The sequence below is a fragment of the Gopherus flavomarginatus genome, chromosome 5 (assembly GCF_025201925.1).
Source record: "Gopherus flavomarginatus isolate rGopFla2 chromosome 5, rGopFla2.mat.asm, whole genome shotgun sequence".
Lineage (NCBI taxonomy): Eukaryota > Metazoa > Chordata > Testudines > Testudinidae > Gopherus > Gopherus flavomarginatus.
The window spans coordinates 79,758,036-79,785,525 of NC_066621.1; positions in this window are offsets into that span (position 1 = coordinate 79,758,036).

Genomic DNA, 27,490 nt, shown 5'->3' on the forward strand with positions numbered 1-27,490 from the left:
AACGGCTAACTGGGAAAATAGGTACATTCATAGCATAAAAACAACAACAAAATGTAGCATTTGTATACTGTTCTTCTTCCAAGGATATATAAGTACCTTATAAAGATGTGTAAGTTTTATTATGCCTGTTTTAAACTGATTTAGCCAAGGTCTCGTAGCAGATCAGTGGCAGAGCTGGGATTAGAATTCAAAGCCAAGCTCTTCAAAACTGACTAGAGATATTTTTGGGTATCCAATTTAAGATACCTTTATGTAACCTGATTAGTATGTGATTGGCCATGTAAGCCATATGGTATTTTTTCTGCTCCCTGATTGGATGTAATAAACTTTTCTTTCTCTCCTTCTGTTTCTAAAGAGATTTCTAAGTGGCCCCATGAAAACATTGAGCACAAACTTTCTGTAAACAAGCTTTCCAAACAAAATCACTTGTATGAATGTTTGCAGGAAACACATGAAAAGGGTCATGAATGCCACTGGAGCAAATTAATGGGTTTTATTTGACTGTGATGGGACCACCAAAACCGGACATAAGTGTCTAACTCTCGGCATACTAGTTTGAAGAACTGTATCTGTGGAATGCTCTGTGAAATCAATAGACTTCAGTTAGCTTTGTATCAGTTCTGGAGTGATTTGCCCAAAGTTATACTTTAAGTCTGTGGCAGAAGTAGGAATAGAACCTGTCTCCTAAGCCCAAGTCCTTAGCCCCAAGTCTAATACTCCTCTCAAATTTGATTAGCAACTAAATAGTTTCTTTTTTTCTAGGGATAGAAAATCTCTGATGTTTGCTGTCTAAACCGCTGTAACCTTAAACATTGTAAAATCCTGTGCAAAGTATTCCTGATTCATCAGAGAATCTAAAAATATTTTATAACCCTGTGCCAAAATTTTCTGGGTTCTGTCAGCAACTTGCAATTAATTTCCATATATATTTCATTTGGGGGATCTTATATTTTTCATCAGTTTACTTTAAAAAAAATCATATCCTTAAACCACAAGAGATACAGATGAGATTTTTTTAAAAAAAGAAACCCATAATTGTCTGTAATTTAGAGTTTTAGTATACATTTTATGACAATAGTACAAAGGCTGGGATAATGCAATCCTCTGAATTTCAGCTATGAGCAATCATTCAGAAAAGAACATTCTTTACTTCCATCAAATGCTCAGTTAAGAATAGATACATTCTGTCCTGGAACAGGTACATTACTTTGCCTTTCAATGAACCTAGTACATTTTTTTTTACTTCTCAAAAAATAAAATATGATGGAGAGAATACATTTGAATATAAAATAGGCTGAAGTTCAGAAATTTCTGATGAACATTAGTTTCATCATTCAGAATCAGGCCAGGAATTTGGCAAAATAGTTTTGTAATGACCAAAATGGAGAGATCCTAATTTGTATGTTACATTTAAAGTTCTCATGTCACTTTTTTTCTTCTTCAGGACCTGGCATGTTAACTTTGCTATCTTGGCTCCAGTTTTTGTCAATCTAGAATGCCTCCTATACTTTCAGTTACAGACAGGGCCGGCCTTAGGATTTATGGTGCCCTAAGCGAGATTATTAAACTGGTGCCCCGTGCCTGATCTGCTCTTAGCAACACAAACATAAGCTTATAGTATTGGAAAACTTGCCACATTCACATTATTAAAACCAGTTTAACTTAATTAAGCACACTGTAATGCTGATGGACTAGCACTAAAGAAGCAGCACTATAAAAAAATTCTGATATGACAGAATGATGCAAATAATATATATTTTTTTAATTTATCAAAATTTTATTGGAAATTTATATGAAGAAGTATTGAAACAAAGATTTGTTTTTAATTAAAAGCAATCTTTCTGGCTTTTTTGGCTGCAAAATCAGTAATAATGTCATCGTATGACAAAGACAAAGTCGTGTCTTGTTCGATCGCAAGAATAGCAAGACCAGTCAAGCGTTCCTGACTCATTGTAGAGCGGAGATAGTTTTTAATGAGCTTTAGTTTTGAGAAACTCCGTTCTCCTGATGCTTCTGTTACAGGAATTGTCAACAGAATACGAGTGGCAATGTACACGTTAGGATATATGTCAACAAGTTTGCGGGTATGAATAAACTGTACAATGTCCATCACCGATTTTGCATGTGGCAACATTGATGACAGTGTACTCAATTCTTCGTACAGTTCAAGTCCATTTAAATCAAAACTATCACTGTGCTTCAGGAGGCTCTCTAGATTCTTGCACTTTATCATTAGTTGCTCTTGTTTTCCTATTTTGTTGAATTTAGTTATGTCATACAAAAATCCAAACTGTTCATGGTGTACTTGCAAGGTATTAAACCTTTCATCAACAGCAGATACTGCTTTATCCATCACAACATTAAAAAATTCAACCTCAAATTTCTTTTCTGGATCGTCTATGGGCATGATCTGCTGTACAGATTCTTCACAAAGAAGTGTCCCTGGCCTTTTTAACTCATATTAACTATGTATTTACTTTATGAAAGTTGGAGAAAACATTGTGAAAACGTAAAATATTGGCTGCCCAACTTCTGGGCTGGCAAAAGTTATACTGACTCACAGGAAAAAAAAAAAGCAGGAGAATCTTAGTACAACATATGGTCACCCTATGCCAGGGGTCGGCAACCTTTCAGAAGTGGTGTGCCAAGTTCACTGTAATTTAAGGTTTCTCGTGCCAGTGATACATTTTAATGTTTGTAGAAGGTTTCTCTCTCTGTCTATATTATATAAATAAACTATTGTTATTATCTGATGTCTTGGCCACCGGTCCTGCTCAGGCCACTGCCAGCTGAGTAAATGAAACCTCAAACCGGCAGCGGGCTGGTGGCTGGAACCCTAGACAAGGATTCCAGGCTGTGCTCAGCCCGCTGCTGGTCTGGGGTTCTGACCACCAACTCCTGCCAGCCAGGATCCCGGCCGCCAACCCCCCCTCAGCCCTCTATCAGCCTGGGATTCTGCTCACCCAGGCTGGCAGGAGGCAGAGTGGGGCTGGCGGCTGAGCTCCTGACTGGCAAGGGGCCGGCAGCCGGAACCCCGGAGTAGCAGTAGGCTGAGTGCTGCTGGCATCCCAGACTGGCAGCAGACTGAGCCACTCAACCCCCCACCGGCCCTGCTCAGCCAGCCACCAGCCCACTCAGCCCGCCACCAGCCCACTCAGCCTGCTGCCGGCTGAGTGAATGGAACCCCAGGCTGACAGCAGGTTGAGTGGTTCAACTGGCCTGCTCAGCCCACTGCCAGCCTGGGATTCCTTGGGGGTCCCCAGGCCAGCAGCAGGTGCTGAGTGGGGCCAATGACTGGTATCCCAGCTGGCAATAGGGCAGCAGCCAGAACCCCCGAGCAGTGATGGGCTGAGCCGCTCAGCCTGCTGCTGCATACCATCAAAAATCAGCTCACCTGCCACCTTTGACAGGTGTGCCGTAGGTTGCCGACCCCTGCTTTATACACTAGTAAGGAGATGAGCATATTACAGTTGTTGGAGGGCTCTTATCAGGAGTAACAGGCTATAGGAAAGTCAGTCAACATTTTTTGTTTCTCTGATGAAAACTGACCCACTCCCTGCCTCAAACCAAACCTGTCACTAATAATTGTCAACAACTTAATTTTCTGTTTTTGGCTAAGATATTGATTTAAAAAAAAACATTGAAATTGGATTCAGGATTGTTATTTGGAGCTTTGTCTTATATAGGCACCAATTACCCCCACCTAGAGTGACCAGACAGAAAGTATGTAAAATCAGGACAGGGATGGGTGGGGGTGGGGGGGTAAAAGGAGCCTATATAAGAAAAAGACCCCAAAATTGGGACTGTCCCTATAAAATAGGGATATCTGCTCACCCTACTCCAATTTCTTATCCTGATTTTTCACACATCTGGCTAACCCCAGCCAAGCCCTGTGTGACATTCCAATTCTGGCTGCCTGCCCAGGAAGTGAGTTACTTTCACTTTCATTCCTCAGCAGGCACGCAGCCAGCCTCCCCTCCCCCCACCTACCCCCAGCACCTCACCCAACCCAGCCCTGACGGAGGGGAGGGAGGAGAGAGAGAGGGGTGCTCCTGGGGAGGAGGGAGAAAGGGGGGGGTGCTCCATGGGGCAGGGGAGAGAAGAATGGATGTTATGGGAGACAACAAAGGATACTGGTTCCAGAGCCACAGCCTCACCTGACCTCAGCCGGGGGGAAAGAGTCACACTCACAGGTGAGCTCCTTTCCCAACTCTACCCCCTCCCTTTCCCAGAGACCCCAGCAGCCAATCCCATTCCTCAGACTGTGCTGCATTCGGCTCTCTCTAGGACCCAGCAGCCCTGCTTCTACACTGTCTGGGCTGCCTGGAGAGTGGTGCCCTCAGGGAGAGTGAGGCCCTACGCGGCTGCCTATTCTGCCTATGCCTAAGGACGGCCCTGGTTACAGAAGTTATTCTTCATTATACATCCTAAACAGGAAAAACTAGCCATGCTTGCATAATGTTGGTAGGACAGAAGAGCTATCATATTCCATCCCAGAAGTGATGGAATTGCAGTGGCAGATGACTGATCCCTATATAGATACAACGGGAAAGGCAATTCCAATCTCACTGTATATTTCAGATAGTTCTGCTATACCTAGCAATGGTTCCTCAATACACTGTAGTCATTTTTAAGCCATTCTAAATCTAAATCGCTATTTTAATATCCTTTCTTCAAAATGAGAGCGACAGAGACATGTTAACTGTCTGTCCCAGAGACTTGTGCTTAAACTTGTCAGATGAATGTTTATTGCATGATGAGCCTAGGTAGTTGTTGTGTGTGAACTGTTCTCAGTCGTAACCAGCAACTCTTTGCTGATATATCGTGCCACTATAGGGCTTTGGTTGAAATTCAGCAGTAGCATGGAAGGCCCACACAACCCTGAGTGGCCGCAAAGGAAGCTCTCTGAAGCCTCTCTGCTCCTGGACTGGCCCTGTTGAAGCATTCTGTAAAGATCATGAGACTCAAGTATATGTAGATCAAGCAACCTCAACACATTGCACAAAGAAGTTTGAGTAGCAGCTCTGAGGAAAGATGGGATGAGATGTTGCAGCCCTGAGCCACAGCTCGAGGCTGGGGTTGGGAACAGATGTCACCTCCCTGAGCTGCCTACACTTTTTCAGTTTTAGGCAAGAAGTGAGTTTTATCCCACACGTGGAGGACAGAAATAAAGGCTGGGAAAAGTGATTCTCTGCATTCACATGCTTCTGTTTGGTTCTTTATTGTGTATGCATTCCTGGACATGAGTACATTTTGGCAGAGGGCTGGAAGAGAATGGATGTACAAACTGAAGAAAAATAGATTATAGTACAACCCAAAATGCACAGCATGTACCATTTTAAGTTGATCACTTATTCAGTACAATCTATGGGAATTTGGGGACATACATCTTAAATCCTGAAAACTCATAAACCTTATTCCAACAGTTCAGTGGCAAAGGATTCCCCTAAAAGAGTTTCAATACCCACTCCAACGCCCAGCTTTGTGCCACTAAAGGTATCTACCCCAAGAAAATCCAGCACTAATCACTTTGTTATTTTTCAGGGAGTTATGGTCTGTGACAGCTTCAGTAACTTCTTGTGCCTACGTACAAGAAAACCCACCATCAACCCCTATAAAGTAGCCTGGAACACTGATTCAAATGCCCATTTCTCTATGTAAAATAAATAAACCAATCAATTGGTAGTGAATCCCCATATAAACTTCTCATAGGATGGATGGGATACCAAAGTTGCTTATTTTTTGAACATCTATGTGTGTGATTGTCATGGTATCTTTCCCCAATCTGAACCTTAGAGTCCAAAAGTTGGGGTACCAGCATGAATTCCCCTAAGCTTAATTACCAGCTTAGATCTGATAAGCTGCCACCAACCAGGACTTGGAGTGCCTGGTAAACTCTGGGCCCCCCCAAAACCTTGCCCGGGGACCCCCAAGACCCAGACCCTCTGGATCTTAACACAAGGAAAGTAAACCCCTTCCCTCACCGTTGCCTCTCTCAGATTTCCCCTCCCTGGGTTACCCTGGAAGATTACTGTGATTCAAACTCCTTGAATCACAACACAGAGAAATCAGTTTTGTTTCCCCCCACCCCTTTTCTTCCCCTCCAGGTGTTCCCTTCCTGGGCTTCTGGAGAGATAGACAGATTCAAGCTCCGTGAATCTAAAACAAAGGGATTCCACCCTTCTCCTCTCCCTTCTCCTTCCCTGTTAAGTACAGACTCAATTCCCTTGAGCCTTAACAAAGGGAAAAAATCAAACAGGTCTTAAAAGCAAAACTTTTAATAAAAAGAAAGAAAAAAGTAAAAGGTGTCTCTGTAATTTAGATGGTAAAAGTTACAGGGTCTTACAGCTTATAGACACTAGAAAGAAGCCTCCTCCCCCAGCAAAAATGCAATTTAAAATACTTCCAGCAAACTACACATTTGCAAATACAGAAAACATTTGCAAATACAGAAAAATAACCGCCTTTTCTACTAAATACTCACTATTCTGAATATATAAGAGACTGTAGCAGGGAGATTGGCAAGAAACCTGGTTGCACGTCTAGTCCCTTCCAGGACTCAGCGAGAACAAAGCAAAAACCAAAAAACACAAACAAAGGCTTCCCTCCACCGAGATTTGAAAGTATCTTAATTCCTGATTGGTCCTCTGGTCAGGTGTCTGGTTCACTGTTTGTTAACCCTTTACAGGTAAAAGAGACATTAACTCTTAACTATCTGTTTATGACAGTGATGTATTTGTGAACCTGCAGATTGTTGCACTGTGGAAATGCATCTTTATGTATAAGGAAAGAAAAAGATTGACAGGGTCTTTGCTGGTGTGAAAATCTTTTCTTTGATCTCTCTCCCCATAAAGGGTGACCAAAAAAACAACACTAATTTTCCTTTTGTACTTTCTAGTTGATGAAACATTACCAGTTGTCAGCGGATTTTTAAGTATTCATGAATACCAGTGCTCTACAACAGGGATAATACAAGGGCCCTAGATTATTTATAACCTGAGATGTCAAACTGAAAGCTCTGAGTCAGCCAGGTGTTCAGATTACATTACAGCTCTTTATTCTATTTTGCATTTTGCTTATTTGTTTCTCTGGAAGAGATTGCCTTTTGTTTATGAAAAAAATTCATTGCCGAAAAGCATTTGTAAATCAAAGAGCAGTCTTGTTTCCGCTGTCTTTTTCATAGTGTCTTTTTTATGACCGATGCTGAGGCTGCCTTTGTTTTTGTTTTTTGTTTGTTTTTTGGGGGTGGGGGTGGGGGAGGGAGACATTTGACATTTTTCTTTAGTGGTTCCAAATGGAGGTTATGGGATTTTGTACACAAAATACTGGGTACACAGTTTTAAACAACATCAGCATAATTAATAAAGGAATATGGGCCCAATCTCCACCAATCTGGATCTTACTTAAACTAGTGGTGACCAAAAGTATTTATGAATATCTGATGAGGGGTTTGTTGGTCTGTGTGAAACGACTTTCATGGTTACAGTTTAGTTGCCTATCTCCACAATGGTATCACAACAGATATCCGCATTGGAAAACTCTGCACAGAGGAAACATTTATGTGTGCCAACAGCAATTCATGTATTTTCACAACTTCCCCTGTAAAATGTTATCTCTCAGCCCCAATTTCTCCTCCTCTGTGCAGTCTTACATCTTCAGGTATGCATTTTATAGTATGTCTACACAGCAATTGGGAAGTGCGATTCCCAGCTTGGGTAGATATACATGAGCTAGTTATGGTTGCTAAATACAGCAGTGTGGCCACAGCAGCATGGGTAGTGGCTTGGGCTAGTCATCCAAGTATCTACTCAAGACGTCAGATGGGATTGTGTTTGGGTGGCTACCCCAAGCTGCTGCCTGTGGCCAAACTGCTATTTAAGGCACTAGCTTAAGTAGATGTGATGGCTGGTCACGTGAGAAGAGGAGCTGCAGCTGTGTGCAACCCTGCCAGTTCAGGGTTGTTGTAAGAAGAGAGGGGCCCTGGGAAGGTGAACAAGGTAAAGAGCAATAGATTCAGTTCAGGAAAACCTCAAGCAGGGCTAGTGCATCTACTCACACTGGGAATTACATCTCCCAGTTGCTATGTGCCTTCTGCTTTTGAATGCCCCCTTTAAAACGGAACTTCTTATTTTTCCCCCTGGTCTCTGTCCACCACATCCCATCTCATCCTTTCTTTTCTTATTATTCGCACTGCTAAAACCCTTCTGTGCATCTTGGTTAGCTTCCATCCTGATTATTGTAAACTTCTCTCTTTGCTGCTCCATCCACTATCCGTCTCTTCACTGGCTTGTTTCTTACAACAGTCCTCATCTTCACTTCCGAACCCCCCCCGAATCTTGTCCCCATCATCATCTCTTATTTTCACCATTGTCCCTTTCAGATTGTAGACTCTTCTTCAGTCCTCTCCCTACTGTTTCCTTCAGCTCTTTCTACCTTCACACATATTTTCCCTTCTCTGCTTGGAATGACGTCCCTCTGGTTTGCCAAGAGCCCTCTTCTTCCTCAACAAAACATTGTCTGAGCTTTATTTACCACATCTTCACCATGTGAGGGTCCACTCAGCATGCATTAAACTCCTGCAATCCTATCCCAGCATGCGCTGGGCTCAGTGTAACAGCTGGAATGCATTTCCAAGCATTCTCTTTTTGGTAAGGACTCCAGAAGGGATGCTCGCCATACATAAAAATGCCCTACCCTAACCCTAACCCTAACCCTAACCCTAACCCTAACCAGTTAATTAACCAGTGGTTCCACATAGTCTTGGAGCCACTGGACATACCCTTGGTATTGCCCCACCCTGCTCCCTCTGTCTTGATGCACCCTGTGTTAACATCAGCAGAGTCATTGTCTTGGCTGGTGCTCCCTTTTTTCTATACATAAAATGCCCACTACTGTGATTGATATCTGAACACCTCTACAGCCTGGGGGCTGGCAGGCAGGTAGGATGCCATGCCACTACCCATTCACCAGCTGAGATACCAAGTAAAAGTCTATTTATGTGAGCTTTACACGGGTGATAAGGATTTAGCCATGTGAATTTTGATTCTAGAGGCTTCATAACATCTTATTGCAGATTTGTTTGGACGGAAACATGCTATACCCCCAGATCATTGGCTAAACTAGGAAAAAAGAAAGAACATATCAAAACAGATACTTCCTTGGTTTTGCCTGAGTGCTGCTAAATTTCTCAGTAGTACTAACTGATCTTAATGAGAGGTTTAACAGAGAGAAGTGTGTATGACTAAGATCAGAGAGAAAGATACACTAATGTGTTTACCACAGCCCAATTTACTCCCTTAGTAGAACATTGCTGTACAACTAAGAAAGAATTATGATTGAGGGAACATATATTTGGGTTTATTAAACTGCAGATATTCCATACCAGCAGCTTGCATTTGTCATAGGTGCTAGGCTTTACTTTTTGTACCAAGCTACAGTTGTAGAGCATTATATTTTATTGCAAGGGTTCCATTCTTTTTTATGTACTGAAAGAACCACCAGAGTAAAAAACTCATACAGTGGAATTAGCAGTATTGTTTTTTTTCTATAGGCCGTGGCAAACATCACTAAAGATCTTCAAAGTGTTCATCCCAGTTATGGTAGCTGATTAATCGGATTTCATCTGAAAGAGATGTTTAATCACTGAGGAGGAAAAGAGAGTTTTATCTACCCTGTAATTTCATGTTGCTTATAATTTCAACCTCTAATTGTTATAAACATGTTATTAAATATATATATACAGAATAGATTATATGATATTAATGCATTGTAATTTTAATGTCTTGCAATTATTTACTGTAGTTAAAATATGAAAAATTACTCAGTTTGAAAATATAAAAAATAATTATTAACACAGGCCACTTCTACTCTGTTCCCATCCCTCTACACAAAGTGATATTTTAAAGGTACCCAAACAAGATTTGGAGGATGCTATGCAAGGCCAATTTATGACCCATTGCAAGTGGGCTCAACTCCACTATTCCTGCAAAAGGTCTAGGTCTCAGGGCAGATAAAAATGTATCACTGAAAGGGAATATCATTTCAATAGGAAATCAAATTGAATCTGAAATGTCAAAGTGGAAAATAGCAATGGGAGATCTTTTAGAACATTGTTTTTTCAAACTATGGGACATTATGTGAGATGTAATGAGGTTGTTTGTGGGGGAGGTGTGGGAGGCATGAGGATCTGACTGGTTAAGAACTGATTTCTTCAAAATATTGTTGAAAACATAAAAATTCCTCTTCAGAAATATTCTACTGAAGCTATCACACATGGGTTTTGTCCCTTAGATCCTGAGACTAGTTGTTCATAGTACCAAATCTTGATTGACCAATGTGCTCACATGAGATCAGTGTCCTCTAGCTCCCACATGAGATATATGACTGATTTCATCATGACATTTCACTCAGATGTCCTTTCTACACTAATTACTTTGATGTTCAATAATTGTGAACAAAAGGAGCATTTTGTGAAGTGTAAAGTTGAGGAAGTTGATCCAGAGGAAGAAACAAGTAGAGCTGGGGAAAAGAAAAATAGGAAATACATGGACTTAGAATTCACACTTACCTATTTGGATGAAAATCCTCAACCACAATGTGTTGTTTTTCCTCAAGATAGCATGAAATCAAAAAACCTCAAACACCACTTGGAGACCAAATGTCCTGCCCTTAGAGATAAACCACAAGATATTTTTGAAGGAAAACTCTTTCAATTAAAAGGCTAGATTAAGGCAACTGAAGAATGCAGTGCTACTCCAGCTAAAGCGCTTGAAGCATCCTATGCTGTCTCACACCAAATAGCGAGAAGTGGAAAAATCTTATGCAACTGGTGACGGTTTTGTGCTTCCAGCAGGGATTGAAATGGCATTGTTAGTATGTGGAAGGAAAGTTGCTGATCAGCTAAGCCCCATCCCACTATTTCACAAAATGGTTAGCTGCACAATTGCTGATGCGGCAGGAGGTGTCGATGAGCAGCTAGTTGAAGCAGCCAGGTAAAGCCCTTTTTTTTCTCACTACAAATTGACAAGAATACTGACTCACCCATGCAGGAGAAATTATTTTTTTATTATTTTGCTGTTCTGTCCCAATGATAAAAACTGAGTGGAATAGTTGTGTTGAGATTTGTGCACATGGGACAAAAGCAGCCAGGGGCTTGCTGTTTGGGTGAGAGCCATTGTATACACAGGGAGGTGCTAGATGCAAAAATGATGCTAAAATAGCTGTATGATGTGCTGATTGCTACAGCTGAAGTTGAAAACTTCATAAAAGCTTGACCACTGAACTCATGCCTCTTCTCCATGTTATGTGAAGAGATGGAATCATTGCACCTGCAACTTCTGCTTCATACAGAAGTTCGATGGGTGTCATATGGTAAACTCAGGGAGGAGTTCTGTAAGTTTTTGATTGACTCTGAATCATCACTTCACCATCACTTCCTTGACCTATATTTCTAGGCTTTACTAGCTATTTTGCTGACATATTTGACAGACTCAAGGAACTTAAACTTTCTTTGCAAGGTAAGAACTATAACATTTTAATTATGCATGAAATCTTTGCTCTAGAGTAGCTATGTACTGCAAGACAATATAACTGTTCTTGACATTGTTTTCTATCCTTATGGACTACGAAATATTGGTTCTAGTTAAAGATGTAATTATGGAGTATTTGTCTCAGCTTTGCACAGAATTCAGTGACTATTTTCCCAAAATAGATGCAAATTAATTGCAGGATTTCACCTAAGTTCAAAATCCATTTTCAGAGGACTTCATAGCAAAGGCTAAGATTTTTGTGAGACTAAAAGATAATTTGATCAATGTTGCTACTGACTCAGTTTTGAGAGATACTTTTAAACCCAAGTCTCTTGATCAGTTCTGGTTCTCAGTTCCAAAAGTTTTCCCTGTCCCAGAAAGCTATCAAAATACTTGTTCACTCTATGTTAATGTCTCTGTGTGTAAGTAAGCAAAGAAATACTGACTATATCATAAACAAGTAGATAAGCCACTTGAATGTAGAGATGAATTTGTGGTTGAAACTGTGGGTATGTCTACACTGGCAGAGTTACATTGCCAACAGTTATATTGCCACTCAGAGAGCACTGGAGGGAAACTGCTATGGTGTGTTCACATTGTCAGCTGCCTGAGCAATAGCGTGTTCACACTTGCGGAACTTGCAGTGATATTCAGAGCAGTGCACTCTGGGCAGCTAGCTCACAGAGCATCTCTTCCTCTTCTGCAGATAAGAGTTGTGGGAAGACAGAGGGGGTTGTGGGGCATCCTGGGTCCTGTTCCAATGCACCATGATGCATTGCTTTGTATCACAGCAATCCGTGTGCTTCCATCTGCATTTGGTGCCATCTTTCAACTGTTTGTGTACTGTGTGCTCTGCCTCTTCAGTCTGCAGGAATGGATCCCACACTTTGACCAATATGCTGCTCACCCTCACTAACATGTCATGAGCAGAAGTGGAGTTATTCCTTAAACTACAAAGGCAAGGGAAGTTGAACATTGATCTTGCCACATGTAGTAGCTATGACACAAGATTGCTTATGGCATTCACGGAGGTGCTGACCACAGTGGAATGCTGTTTTGGGGCTTGGGAAACAAGCACTGAGGGGTGGGATCACATCATCATGCACATTTGGGATGATGAGCAGTGGCTGCAGAACTTTCAGATGAGGAAATCCACATTCATGGGAGCGTGTGATGAGCTTGCCCCAGCCCTGCATCAGAAGGACAAGAGATGAGAGCTGCCCTGTCGCTAGAGAAGCACATGGCAATTGCACTGCAGAAGCTGGCTACTCCAGACTGCTACCGACCGGTTGCTAACCATTTCGGAGTGGGAAAGTCAACAGTTGGACTCATGTTCATGAAAGTGTGCTGGGCCATTAATCACATCCTGCTCCAAGATCATGACTCTGAGCAATGTGCATGACATTGTAGATAGCTTTGCACAAAGAGGCTTCCCTAACTGTGGTGGGGCAATACATGAACACATATTCCAATTCTGGCACCAGATAACCTAGCCACCGAGTACCTCAGAATTGGAAGGGGTATTTCTCTATGGTTCTCCAGGTGTATGCCAAAGGACCTGTGGCAGTGGATTGCCCAGTATCTCCATGAGAGTTTTGTGGAGATCTCTGAGGCATATTCCCATGAAGTGAGGGAGTCAATCAACACCCTGTTCCACCGCTCAGTCTAGGCATGTGGTGGTACATGCATCATATAGACACAAGCCTGCTTTCTGCAATCCTCCTGCCCCCAACAACTTGCTTCAGTGTTTCCAAAAATCAAAGTCACTTATGAAGGGCCTCCTCTCCTGTTTGCACTTCACCAAGCTCCAACATCTATGACTGCCTAGCCTCCTCCAAGGTACAGTAGAGCTCCTGGCTGCATGCACATCTAACCTCCAAGTTGTTCTCTGTCTCTGGGTCCCCCTCCCTCTCCACATCCTCATCTAAGATTTCCTTCTCCTGGCTCAATCCACTGGCGACTGGCACGCAAACCATTGACGTATCCACAGTGGCCTTTGCAGTGGAGGTGGGTCGCCGCTGAGTATCATATCCAGCTCTTTGTAGAACTGGCAGCTTGTGGGTACAGCACTGGAGCAGCAGTTTGCCTCCCATGCCTTGTGATAGGCTTTCTGCAGCTTCTTCACTTTGACCCTGTACTGCAATGTGCCCCAGTCATGGCCCCTTTCTGTCATGCATTGTGAAATCTGTCCATAGGTATCATAATTACTATGGCTGGAGTGCAGCTGGGACTGGACAACTTCCTCTCCCCAAATGCTGATGAGGTCCAGCATCTTGTCATTGCTCCAAATGAGGGATCGCTTGATGCACGGAGCAGGCATAATCACCTGGAGAGATGCACTGAGAGCACTGCACATGTCACCGAATAAACAGGAAGGGGACTTTAAAAATTCCCAAGGAATTTAAGGGGTTGGACACATGATTGGTCACCTGAGGGCAGGGCAGTAGAGTTCAAACCGATGACCAGAGAAGCAAAAACAGGCATTGTGGGACACCTCCTGGAGGCCAGTTGCATCACTGTAATCGACCAGGATGTCTACACTGGCACTGCTGCACAGTAGCCCTGTCGAAGAAAGCTGTAGGCCTCTCGTCGGGGTGGTTTTCTGACAGCGCTACAACTGTGCAGTTTCTGCGCACCAAGTGGCTTGGCAGTGTGTGTACACCTTGGGAGTTACAACGCAGAAAGCTGCTCTACTATGGAGAAACTTGCCAGTGTAGACAAGGCTGTTTTAAATCAAACCAAGAGTCTGAAAATGGTGCACTAGCAAACAGGCTCATCCAAGTCACTGAGACAGCAGTGAGTCGTCAAGTGTTCTTTTGGTAGTGGAGTGGTGACGCTGTTCTTTTTATGCTGTGTTTTCTGTCTTAATATCCTATGACAGGTGAGAAAATAAAATCCTCTTCTCCATGCAAAAATTCTGCTTCTTAGAAAGAAGGGAGCATGCATGAGACACAAATGTCAGAAACGGGGCACCCCCCCCAAAAAAAAAAGTTTGGGTACCTCTGCTTTAAAGAAACATGTTTTTTTTTAAAGAGCCACAAGAAGCAAATAAGGAAAAGCTATGAGGATTTTCTGCATTCATTAAAGCTAGAACATTGTTTTTGAGGTAATTGCCCTTGATTTACAGGTCTTTGAATCCGACGAGGAAAGAGAATGGTGTTGAATTTTGATTATTCAGAATTCCATTATCCTAACATCATAGTCCAAGGGGCGCAGTTTTGCTTCTTCAAATCAGCATCAAGTTTAGCAACACGTACAACTTATTATGCTCCCCACTGAAGAAGGGTGGAGGGGAGGGAGAGTACTTAATTATTTATAATGTCTTTTAAATGATTGGCAAATACAGGGGAAATGCAGAATAATAGTCCATACATGCTATGATGGAAATCTGATACTGTAACTGAACCCTATAGATTGATGACTATTATTTTGGGGAGTGAAGACAGAACTGATCGCTGCCACCCTTCTCATTGCTGCTGCTGCCACTCTATCACCAGACCTTGTTTCTCTGCTATGGGCAAACCACAGGATGGGGAATATTGGGAGTCTAGCAGCCTACATGACTCATCAAGACACATCAGGGTATAGAATCAGAATGTACATACTCCTGGATACTTCTCATCCTCTGGGTGCCTATATATATAAATAAATGCGTCTCTGTGTTCTTTCTTTTCCTTTATTCTCTTCCCAAATGACAGTTGCCTAACATGGCAGCTTCCTAATTTTGGGCAAACTTTTGAGCTAAAATAGGATGTATTTCACCAGACAATTGGAACAAAAAAAAAGTGTCCTTCCAAATTAAAATTTAAGGATTCTAAAACTGTACAAAGTGATTTGTTAAAAAGTCAGACTTTTTTTTATGGACCAGTTTTCCCAGCTGCTTGAACACAGGTCATTTAGGCCTTGTCTACATGAGAAAGTTACATCAGTTTAAATGAAGTTATGATTTTAAAGCAATTGAGTTCAATTAGTGTAGAAGTCATTGTGGACAATTCTTTTGGTTTGAACCAGGTTTATATTGGTTTAGTTTATGCTGATTAGGAATAAGTTTAAGCTAAACCAAAATAAGTGTATACACATAGGAGTTGGTCTCAGTTAAACTCAGTTGGTTTAAATAAAAAGAGCAACTTTCTCATCTGGACAAACATTATGTGTACATCATAATACTTAAGGAATCTTAAATATTCTTATTTTGCAGACCAACGTCACAGCAAACATTGTTGCTTGACCAAAGAAAAGAGGATTATTTGAGAAGCAGGAATTAAAATTCAGGTAAAGGAAGATGAGTATAAACATTTAGGCTTTGTCTTCATAGAAAAAAAAAGTCTGTATTCTTAACTCATGTTAGCTAACATGGAATAATTAACACACAAGTTACAGGTAAAGGTAAACCCTTGGCTCCCCCATAGTCTTTGTACCTTTCACATGTATTAGAAGGTGGAAACAAACTGTCCAACCTCCACTAGGATTTTACCTCCTGTTAGTTACCACATGTTAGTTAACAGAACTTAAGAACACACAGTTTTGCCTAAAAAAACTTTTACCAATTGTAGGTATGTTATTTAATGGGGAGAGGGGAATAGCTGTAGGATTCACAGTAAATATAGAAACACTGTTTTCTAACCATCTATTTTACAGTCATGAAATGGTTTGTGGCTTAGTGTGCTGATTTTACTGAATCAAAGCTTTATCAAAACAGAAAACAGTATGAGGGAAGACAGGAGACCAGAGTGCAAAGCCACTTAGCCCGCTGGAAGCCTTTTGTGTGACAATCTGCAGTTGTTGAAGCCACTGCAGGTGGGACACTCCAAGCAGCCATCTGTTACCTGTAGAAGAGTACCTCTCACAGCTGGAGATTTTCACCCTGCTCAGATAATTATGTGCTGTGATAGGGCCCTGCATGCTGATTCCACTGCTGGAAGGGGCTGGCTACAAGGGAGAAGATAAAATGATTTTTAGTTTGTGACAAACTGAGAGTCATTCTGTGATGCTTTCATGTGAACAGCAGTGAAGAAGCATTCAGTTGAGCTGCATCCTTTAAATAAAGAGTTAGTATGCAATGCAATGTACTAGACTTAAATTGCGAAGCCAGGCCATTGTATTCTGTGGCCCAGTGGCATAGAATTCAGCAGCAAAATGCTAATTTGGTGGCAATATGAAGGGAGTTCGAAATTGTTCCAATTGCATTGAAAAGATTGTAAAAATGGAGCATGAAGTGAGAATAGAAAACTAAAGCATATTGTTTAATTGCAGTGCAGCTAAGGAATACAACTCCTATAGGGTTTAAAAGCTCCAAAGGAGAGACCCTTTCCTTGAATTATGTTTGTGTATGTAGGGACTGGGAATGGACTAGCATAACATAACAGAAAGACGGGTCAACCTGAAGTACTGCTTCATGGGATCATAGGCTTGTAGAAGGCAGTGGTTGCTATCTGTAGTTCCTAAACAGCACAGGAGTGAAGCTCTATTCCTACAAACTTTGGGAAATCTGAATGACAGCCACCTTCCCTCACTTGCTGCACAGTTCCTAAACCATTCACCCTTTTCAGCCCCTGTGACTGTTATGGGGTGGGGCAGTCCCTCTCATCACGGCTGCTGTCCTCATTGTCCCAGATTCCAGATTCCCTTCTAACACTAGTCCTTTTATGGGCAACAGCTTGAGAGTTGGCTCCCACTGGGGGGAAACACAATAAAAACCACAGACACGGAGAAGGCAGATATCATCGTGGGTAAAGTAGATGAGGAGTTGGACGATGGCAAGAAGCTGGTTGTTTTGGTGGATTTATGTGTCAACTTGCCCCAAAAGTAAACCCTCAAGCTTTGACATAAACCAATTTCTAAATATTGGGTGTTAGGAAGAAATCTCTGGGAATATTTTACTGCAAAGTTTCTTCCTCTGATACTGACCAGTACTAGAGACTAGACTAGCCTAGACGTGACTAGATGGGCCGCTGCTCTGATCATACAGGGCTTTTTGCAAGCTCAAAAAGATTTGAGTTCAGGATTGGTTCTTCAAATGATATTAAATAATCTGCTCCAGATGAGAAATACTGTATATAGGAAAGGGGCCACTCATACACTGTCCATGATGAACTTATGAATTGGATGCCATTTACACTCAGATCCTATGAAGCTAAAAAGAGAAATAACACTAGAGTAATTCTGGAGGTCACATTATTTAGAGCTGAGTGAATAATTGATTTTTTGATTCAGTGACTGAACTGAATAATTTCCCCAAGACCACCACCATAAAAAACAAAACAAAAAAAAACCCCAAAAACCCTGAACATTTTGGGTCAACATAAAATGGATTTTTTTTTCATTTTTTCTCTCCAGAACAAACAAAAAAATAATAAATGTGAGTCAAAAATGTTTTGTTCAATCTTAAATGATTTTTTCCCATTTATTTTTTTTTCATTTCACGTAGTTTTTGGATGGTTTTTATCCTTTTTCTTTTTTTAAATAGAATCTAGCTAAAGATTGAAACCAAACATCATTTTTAAATGAAAAATCAAAGCATTTTGTCATTTTCCACCACTTTTTGGAGGGGGCTGAAGCTCTTTAATTCAACTCAAATTCGCAAATACTTTCAGTCAACTCAAAACTGCATTTTTCAAAAAACGAACTATTTGTTCAAAAAACTTCACCCAACTTTAACATTATTTGCTGGAACAGGGAAACTCTGTTTCTGAAAAATTAATCTTGATCTTAAAATACAAGTGTTATTACATAACATGGAGTTTTATTATTAATGGAATTTTTAATACACTGTTGATGAGGCTTTCAGACAAACTAATATGACAGCTTATGAAAATATGATGTGAAAATGATGAAGAATCTACTTACTAAATAATCTTAGCACATAGCTGAAGATTTAATTTAGGAATATTTGAAGAATGTTTCTAGTTGTATATTTTTCATATGGTTACAACATTTATAGGATTAACCTTTACTCATGCATTGCTAGAAGCATTTTATTAGCAGCAGAAACACACATTGGACTAGTCATGAAGAACACCCACATCACTGACCTTTGTTTATCTCATAATTATTGCTCTCCCTTTGGAGCCACTTATCCCCAATAGAATAATATGGCTACACTGCTGAAAAATGCTTATCATCTCTAGGAAAATCATTAGACAATTATTCCTATTACAGACCTCAAGGTCAGGCAACATTTACTGATTTTGATATCATAGATGATTTAATAATCTGTCAGATGGTGAAATATGTTGTGATAGGGAGCTTGTTTTATCTGCAATTCCCTGTATTTACAGCTATTAAAACACATAATTAGAAGCAAAAGACCTGAGATGCAAGCCAACAAATATATCCATTATTCATTAACTGTAGGGAGGGGGTCATTTGTTTTTCTTCTGCTAGCTTCCTAAAAACCTCCCTTTCTTTGGAAAATGGCCAGAAGTATTCATTTAGATTAGTTTATTAAGAAGATCATTAATCAGGTATCAGTGTTTCAAGATACTTTGTTGATCAGCAATTCTTTTTTTAAAAAAAATTACAAGCCTGTAGGATGATGTTGAACTGAATTTAAAACATCTGATGTATTAAGCAATTTCTTGAGTTATATCAGTTTAGTCAGTTGCATGGAACATGTGGTTCTTGATCAAGATTTCACAAGAGTTTGAACATTACCAATAGATTTTGCAATAGATTAATTTTGATTTTGTTATTGATAATTTCATTGAATTTTCATAAGATAATAATGAAAACAAATCTACTCAGTGTGGAAAATTGGGGATCGAGAAATGATGGGCCCAATTCAGTACTCCTTAAGCAAGAAAATCTCCAACTGATGTCACTGGCCTCTATGCAGATTTATAAAACAACATCATAATAAAGCCTAATCTATAATTAAACTGCTTGAAAAGGTGAAAAAGGAAATAAAGAAGGGAGTGAAAGCAGAATTATCCATTGGGCAGGGTTTGAACTTGTTTGAGTTTCTGGTTCAAAATCCATATTTTGCTGGAGGTGCTGGAGTGTGGACCCTGGGATTATCTTTCCCCTAAGAAATGTTTCTAAATGCAATCTGGTGCATTCCCAAGGCAAATCATTTGTTTTTCCTAAAACACTTTTTGATCTGAGGATAAAAATCATTTCTGGTAGGGATGTCTTTAACATTTCCCCCTAAAGGGGTATTTACAGAATCCATAATATCCACATCAGAGGCGGGGGGGCGGGAATCCTTTCATTCACAATCCATATCATTTTCTGTTCTTCAGTTCAAACTCTGATAGAATCCAGATGTCTTCAGGAGAGTTTTTGCAATGCAGTCTTTCTAGCATATTGACAAAGGTCAGCAAATATGTCCCAAACACTGACAGTTTGTCACAGGAGATAGAAGTAAGTAAAGTAATACATAAGGGCTTTATTCTCATCAGCACCCCATCTATCATTAAAGTCAAAAGGAGCGATCTTTTTTGCTGTCTGAGTAGTGACAGTGTCCCAGATTGATGATATGTTGTTATCTGAAATGCACAAAAGCCTCAAGTTTTTTTGAGGAATCGTTCATTACAAGATTCAGCTCTGGGATCCCTGAAGTGTAACTCTTGTATTCTGCTCATATGTTTCTGGTAATAATGTTCAAAGAATTTCTAGATTTTATAAGTTACTTACACACACACACACACACACACACACACACACACACACACACACACACACACACACACACACACACACACACACACACACACACACACACACACACACACACACACATAATTAAATCCTTTAAAGCTGGTTGACTTTTTCTTTGTTTTGTTGCTGTTGTTTTTTGTTCTTTTGAAAAAATTTGCAGTTTTTTAGTAAAAACCCAGAAACTATAAAACTGGTTTAAATTTTTGGGTTTTGAACACAATTTATTTTTTACCACAACCTCACAACATTTACCCAAAACATTTTTTGAAAACTGTTTTTTTTACAGTGTTCAGTTTTCCAATACAAAAACTGATTTTGTGAGGAGAGGGGGAATTCTAAATCTTTTTTCTTTTTTTTCCCAAAATTTCTCAGGAAAAGTCCTTGCCATTTTTCAACCATCTCATTTAAAAAAATATATGTTCCAAATTTTCCCCTAAGATTGATCTATTGCCATTGTTTTCCCTAGAGAAAGGATTCTGACTGTATACCTCTCATAACTCTCCATTGTCATACAGTCCATTTGCTTAAGTTGTGTAAAGGATCAGAATTTGACCCATGGATTTTAAGCAGTATACTTCTGCATATTCTAAACAGAATTACTAAAGAGAGTTCTAAAGAGAGAGAGAGTTACTAAGCCAGATAATAGTTTTAATAGAAAGATACTAGCATCTTTGAGCAAAACAATTCTAATGGTATAAAACTGTCCCACTATCTCATACACTCAAAATCATATTTAAGTAATCAGTTTAAGTCAATGGTAGCTGTGCCCATACATCTGAGGGAAGAGTCTAGCCTGGAGGTCTTTTCAGAATTCCCATTAACTCATTTTTTTATCTTTACTGAAAGGTATTGGAATGATAGTAGATTACCTGAAAGACCATTGGCTGCTATATAGTGTGCTCCTGACATGAAACAAAATCAAGACCTGATAACCATCTCCAGTTCTCTAAGGGCCTGCTTCTGCAACTCTATCAATATGGAGGAACATGAACATGTACTGACAAGAGTAGTCCCCTTCAACTTCAAAGGAACTACTTGAGTGAGTAAGTACAACTCCACTGATTAATTGTTGTAAAGTCCAATCCTGAAGCAACAGACCTGCAGATTTTTTCCTTCTGTGGATTAGCAAAGGTCCTTTCATGGACACCTCTCCTCCCAGCCTACCAATTCTGCATCATATATATCTGTGGAAACTACAATGCTTGGTCAAATGAAAAAGGACTATTAGATAGTATAAAAATATTGCTCGAGCATGCAGGGGTGTAATCAGGAAGGCTAAAACACAACTAGAGTTGCAGCTAGCAAGGGATGTGCAGGGTAACAAGAAGGGTTTCTACAGGTATGTTAGCCACACGAAAAAGGTCGGGAAAAGTGTGGAACCCTTAATGAATGGGGGAGGCAACCTAGTGACAGATGATGTGAAAAAAGCTGAAGTACTCAATGCTTTTTTTGCCTCGGACTTCACAGCCAAGGTCAGCTCTTACACTGCTGTTCTGGGCAACACAGTATGGGGAGGAGGTGAGCAGTCTTCAGTGGTGAAATAAAAGGTTAAGGACTATTTAGAAAAGCTCAACATGCACAAGTCCATGGGGCTGGATGCAATGCATCTGAGGATGCTGAGGGAATTGGCTGATGTGATTGTAGAGCCGTTGGCCATTATCTTTGAAAACTTGTGGTGACTGGGGGAAGTCCAGGATTATTGGAAAAAGGCAAATATGGTGCCCATCTTTAAAAAAGAGAAGAAAGAGAACCTGGGAAACTACAGACCAGTCAGCCTCACCTCAGTCCCTGGAAAAATCATGGAGCAGGTCCAAGAAAACCATTTTGAAGCACTTAGAGGACAGGAAGATGATTAGGAACAGTCAACATGGATCACCAAGGGAAAGTCATGCTTGACCAAGCTGATTGCCTTCTATGATGAGATAACTGGCTCTGTGGACATAGTGAAAAATGTGGATAGGATATATCTTGACTTTAGCAAAGCTTTTGATATAGTCTCTAACAGTATTCTTGCCAGTAAGTTAAAAAAGTATGGATTGGATGAATGGATTATAAGGTGGATAGAAAGCTGGCTAGATTGTTGGGCTCAACAAGTAATGATCAACAGCTCGATGTCTAGTTGGCAGCCGGTATCAAGCAGAGTGCCTAAGAGCTGGTCCTGGGGATGGTTTTGTTCAACATCTTTATTAATGATCTGGATGATGTGATGGATTGCACTCTCAGGAAGTTCATGGATGACACTAAACTGTGAGGGAGAGGTAGATATACTGGAGGGTAGGTATAGGGTCCAGAATGACCTAGATAAATTGGAGGATTGGGCCAAAAGAAATCTGAAGAGGTTCAACAAGGACTAGTGCAGAGTTCTGCATATAGGATGGAAGAATCCCATGCACCGGTACAGGCTGGGGACCAACTGGATAACCAGCAATTCTGCAGAAAAGGACCTGGGATTACAGTGGATGAGAAGCTAGATATAAATCAGCAGGGTAGCCTTGTTGCCAAGAAGGCTAATGGCATATCAAGGGAAGTGACTATTCCCCTCTATTCGGCACTAGTGAATCCACATCTGGAGCATTGCATCCCTGTGATGGGTTCGGTTACAGAGACTTCCTTGTGATTGTCACCTGAAGTGCTGAAACTACCTCTGAGCCCAATTCCCCTGCTAGCTTGGGACTCCAGAACCCTGCCTTGTTGAGCCCAACGTACTAGCCTGCTGCAACACAGATCCAGGTCTGGTTTATGCCCCCAAAGCTGCAGACTTTAACTAAAACTGCTCTGCAGGTTTCCTACCTCAAGCACCCAGACACCCAGCTCCCAATGGAATTCAAACCCCAAACAAATCCGTTTTACTCTGTATAAAGCTTATATAGGGTAAACTCATAAATTGTCTGCCCTCTATAACACTGATAGAGAGGTATTCACAGCTATTTGCTCCCCCAGGTATTAATCACTTACTCTGGGTTAATTAATAAACAAAAGTGATTTTATTAAGTGTAAAAAGTAGGATTTAAGTGGTATCTCACCCTCAGAGATGTTCCAATAAGCTTCTTTCACAAACTAGACTCCTTTCTAGTCTGTACCCAATCCTTTCCCTTGGTACAGTCCTTGTTAGTTCCAGGAGACGTCTTAGGTGGAAAGTAGGGTGTTTCCACGACTGGCAGCCCTCTTTTGTTATGTTCCACGCCCTTTTATAGTTTTGGCACAAGGTGGGAATCTTTTGCCTCTCTGGGTCCCCACCTCTCCTGCTAAATGGAAGTTTAAGATGGATTCCAGTATCAGGTGACATGTTCACATGTCCTGTGAGACCCCAGCCTCCATTCTTCCAGGGCTGGACCACATGTATTCAGGAAGGGTTGCAAGTAAACAGAGACATTTACAGGTCATTGATTCTGAAGCACCCTTAATGGCTTCCACTTAATGGGTTTACATCGGTAATACAAGTTGATATCTTATTTTCCTAACTTCAGACATAGAAATAATGCATGCAAATAAATAGAATGAACACACTCAATAGATCATAAGTTTTGTAATCAAACCTTACAAGAGACTTTTTGCATGAAGCATATTCCAGTTACATTATATTCACACTCATAAGCATATTTCCATAAAACATTATGGAGAGCAACTTCACACCCCCCACTACAGAAAGGATGTGGACAAATTGGAGAGAGTCCAGCGGAAGGCAACAAAAATGGTCAGGGGGCTCAGGCACATGACTTATGAGGAGAGGCTGAGGGAACTGGGCTTATTTAGTCTCCAAAAGAGAAGAGTGAGGGGGGATTTGATAGCAGCCTTCAATTACCTGAAGGGGGTTCCAAAGATTTTGGAGCTCGGCTGTTCTAAGTGGTGGCAGATGACAGAACAAGGAGCGATGTTCTCAAGTTGAAGTGGGGGAGGTCTAGGTTGGATATTAGGAAACACTATTTCACTAGAAGAGTGGTGAAGCACTGGAATGGGTTACCTAGGGAGGCGGTAGAATCTCCATCCTTAGAGGTTTTTAAGGCCCAGCCTGACAAAGCCCTGGTGTTATAACCTATTCCCAGATTTGGACCTTAGCGTCCCAAATATGGGGGTTAGCATGAAAACCTTCAAGCTTAGTTACCAGCTTGGACCTGGTAAAGCTGCCACCACCCAAAAAATTAGAGTGTTTTGGGGCACTCTGGTCCCCCCAACAACCTTCCCTGGGGACCCCAAGACCCAAATTTCTTGAGTTTTATAACAAAGGGGAATAAACCATTTCCCTTTCCTTCTCCCTTCCAGGTATTCCCTCCCTGGGTTCCTGGAGAGATAAACAGAAGCAAACTCCGTGAATTTAAACAGAGGGATTCCACCCTCTCCGTTTCCAGCCTTGGAAAACAGAAGTACCGAGAGCTAATCTCTCTTCCTCCCTCACCCAGAGGGAATGCAAAGTCAGGCTAGTAAATTTAACACACACAGATTTCCCCCTGACTTCTTCCTCCCACCAATTCCCTGGTGAGCACAGACTCAATTCCCTGGAGTTCCCCACTAAAGAAAAACTTCAACAGGTTTTAAAAAGAAAGCTTTATGTAAAAAGAAAGAAAAATACATAAAAATGGTCTTTTTGTATTAAGGTGACAAATACAGGGTCAATTGCTTAAAAGGAATATGAATAAACAGCCTTATTTAAAAAGAGTACAATTTAAAGCACTTCAGCAACTATACCCATGTAAATACAAAAGAAAACAATAGAAACCTTACTGCCTTACTATATTTGTACTTACAACTTGGAAATAGAAGATTAGAAAGCAGGAAAAAGAAATCCTCCCATAGCCGAGAGAGAGACAGGCAGAAGACCAAGAACAAAGGACTCACACACAAACTTCTCTCCACCCAGATCTGAAAAAGTCTGGTTTCCTGATTGGTCCTCTGGTCAGGTGTTTCAGGTACTTCTTTCCAGGTGTAAGAGACATTAACCTTTAGCTGTCTGTTTATAACACCTGGCTAGGATGATTTAGTTGGGATTGGTCCTGCTTTGAGCAGGGGGCTGGACTAGATGACCTCCTGAGGTCTCTTTCAACCCTAATCTTCTATCATTCTGTGATAAGTTGAAATGAAACTATTGACCGTATTGAGATGTACCCAGCTGCCTGATTGCATCCCCCTCACATTTTACATAGGGGATTGTGATGGGTGCCACTCACTGCTATGGCACTCCTTCTGGCTCTCCTGGGTATTATCTTAGCCCGCCCGTGTGCCCTTGTCTGGTAACATCTCGCTGCTGTCACTTCTGGTCCAAGATGTGTGTCGTCCCAAAGTATACAGCATCCTCTTCAAGACACAACCCTCCAGCTGTGTCATATTCTGTTCTCCCCCATTCCAGGGGAACCGTAATCCACTGTCCAGCCACTTCCCCAATGGCAAGTGGAGGAGTAGGGGTGGAGGACTCCAGGTCCCCACCCAGGGCCACATGCTGCGTCCTCTCTAACTGTGCAGTCTACTTCTTTGGGCCACTTCCCTGCAATCCCACACCTCCTCTGCTCCTGTCTCAGGGCCCCAGCATGTCAGCAACCAGACGGGAGCTCACTCTTGCTCCTCTGATCCTGCCCAGCACTGTGCTGTCTAAGGTGCTAGCTGCCCTCTGTCTGCAAGGCAGCCAGTCCTCCTCATTCCTCGAGCTCCAGGGAGTGACTGATCTGCTCTGCCCTGCAGCTCTTCTTATATGGGCCTGTCCCTCATATCCTTCTCCAATTGGCTGTCTCCTGCACAGTCTCCCTAGGATCCTCCCCAATTGGCTGCCTGTTGCAGCCTCCCTAGGGTTCTATTAACCCTTTATGGGCTAGTGTGGGGCAGACACCCCATCACAAGGATTTTTATTTCTTTCCACTGAGTTCATGGCTCCACATTTGTTAGTGGTAAAACTCTCTTCCTTTATTGCCTGCTGCCACTACTACTCTCATCTCTGCGGGTCATTTTGCCATTTGGTTCTGTCCCTCCGTGTATTTGACACCCCTGCAATTTTGATATCAGAACATTTGAACCATGTTGAATTCACACCAAAGGAGCATGATTTTAAATACATTTAGTTGGTTGAACAACCCCCATAAATCATCAACAGGAATAGGTAGAATGAAGACTGATAGATTCTCAGCAATACTAAATGGGCCACCCATGGAGTTTGAGAACCACTCATCTAGATGGGATCAACATTGAAGGAAATGGTGGTAAGACGAAAAAAAATAATTTTGTACCAGTTACAATAGAAACCCAAGTTTGCAATCATTGTGACAGAAAATTTCCACTTGACAATTTCCACCTCATTAGGCAAAGTACAAAGTAATATGAGATGGATGCTTCATCAAGCTCTGAGGAATAATAGAGGACTGCTAAAAAGTGAAAAAGAAAAACCCTGTATAACTTTGTGACAAGGAATGAGGTTTGTGTGTGTGTGGGAGAGAGAGAGAGAGAGAGAGACTGCAGGAGCAGCCTCATAATGTGTAGCAGCTAGAAATGAGCAGTGTTACAAAATGGATCCCCTTTGCCACTACAAAACTAGGCCCTACCAACAGCTACTTGTGGTTTCAACTTCAGCAGCACTTGTACATATTGCCATGACAATAAAACTATTGAAATGGAAAATCGAAATTGTGTGAAGTTGCATAAAAGAGAAATTACACTTGCCGTCAAACATTTTCTTTAAATAGAAGAGTCAAAGAACATGGAATAGTTTCTCAAGGTCAAGTGGAAGCCCTGTCTCTGCAAATATTTAGAAACAGGCTGGATAAAGCACTTATTCAATAGAGTAGGGATGTTTTCATATTGCAAACAGTTGGTCTACGTGACTTTTAAGATATTTATCCCATCTGGAGTAAATAAATAATAAATACCTAGATCTTATACAACATCCTGTATCTTTAGATCTCAAAACCCTTTACAAAGCAGATAAGTATTATTATCCTTACTGTACAGGTGGAGGAAAAGTGGAACAGGGAGGTGAAATTACTTGCCCAAAACCTGTGAGATGGTCAAGATTAGAATCCAGGTGTCCTAAGGCCCAGTCCAGTACATTATAAACAGAAAGGCAAACAATAGAACTGTCTTGACAAGATGACCAGACATTTCTTACATCCATTTCGTCTGAGAAACATAATTTCTCATAAAGGACTTAGAACATTTGTATTATAAATCACAGGATGCAAATAAAATTGAAACCAAAAAGCTAACACATAATGCCAAGCATTAAGTTAAATTATCTTCTGTGAATATAGCACCAGAGTCCCACTTAAGTCTTTAAAAAAGGGTACTCTTGGGAGTGAATTTCACCAATTCTAAAGTTTGCTGAGTGT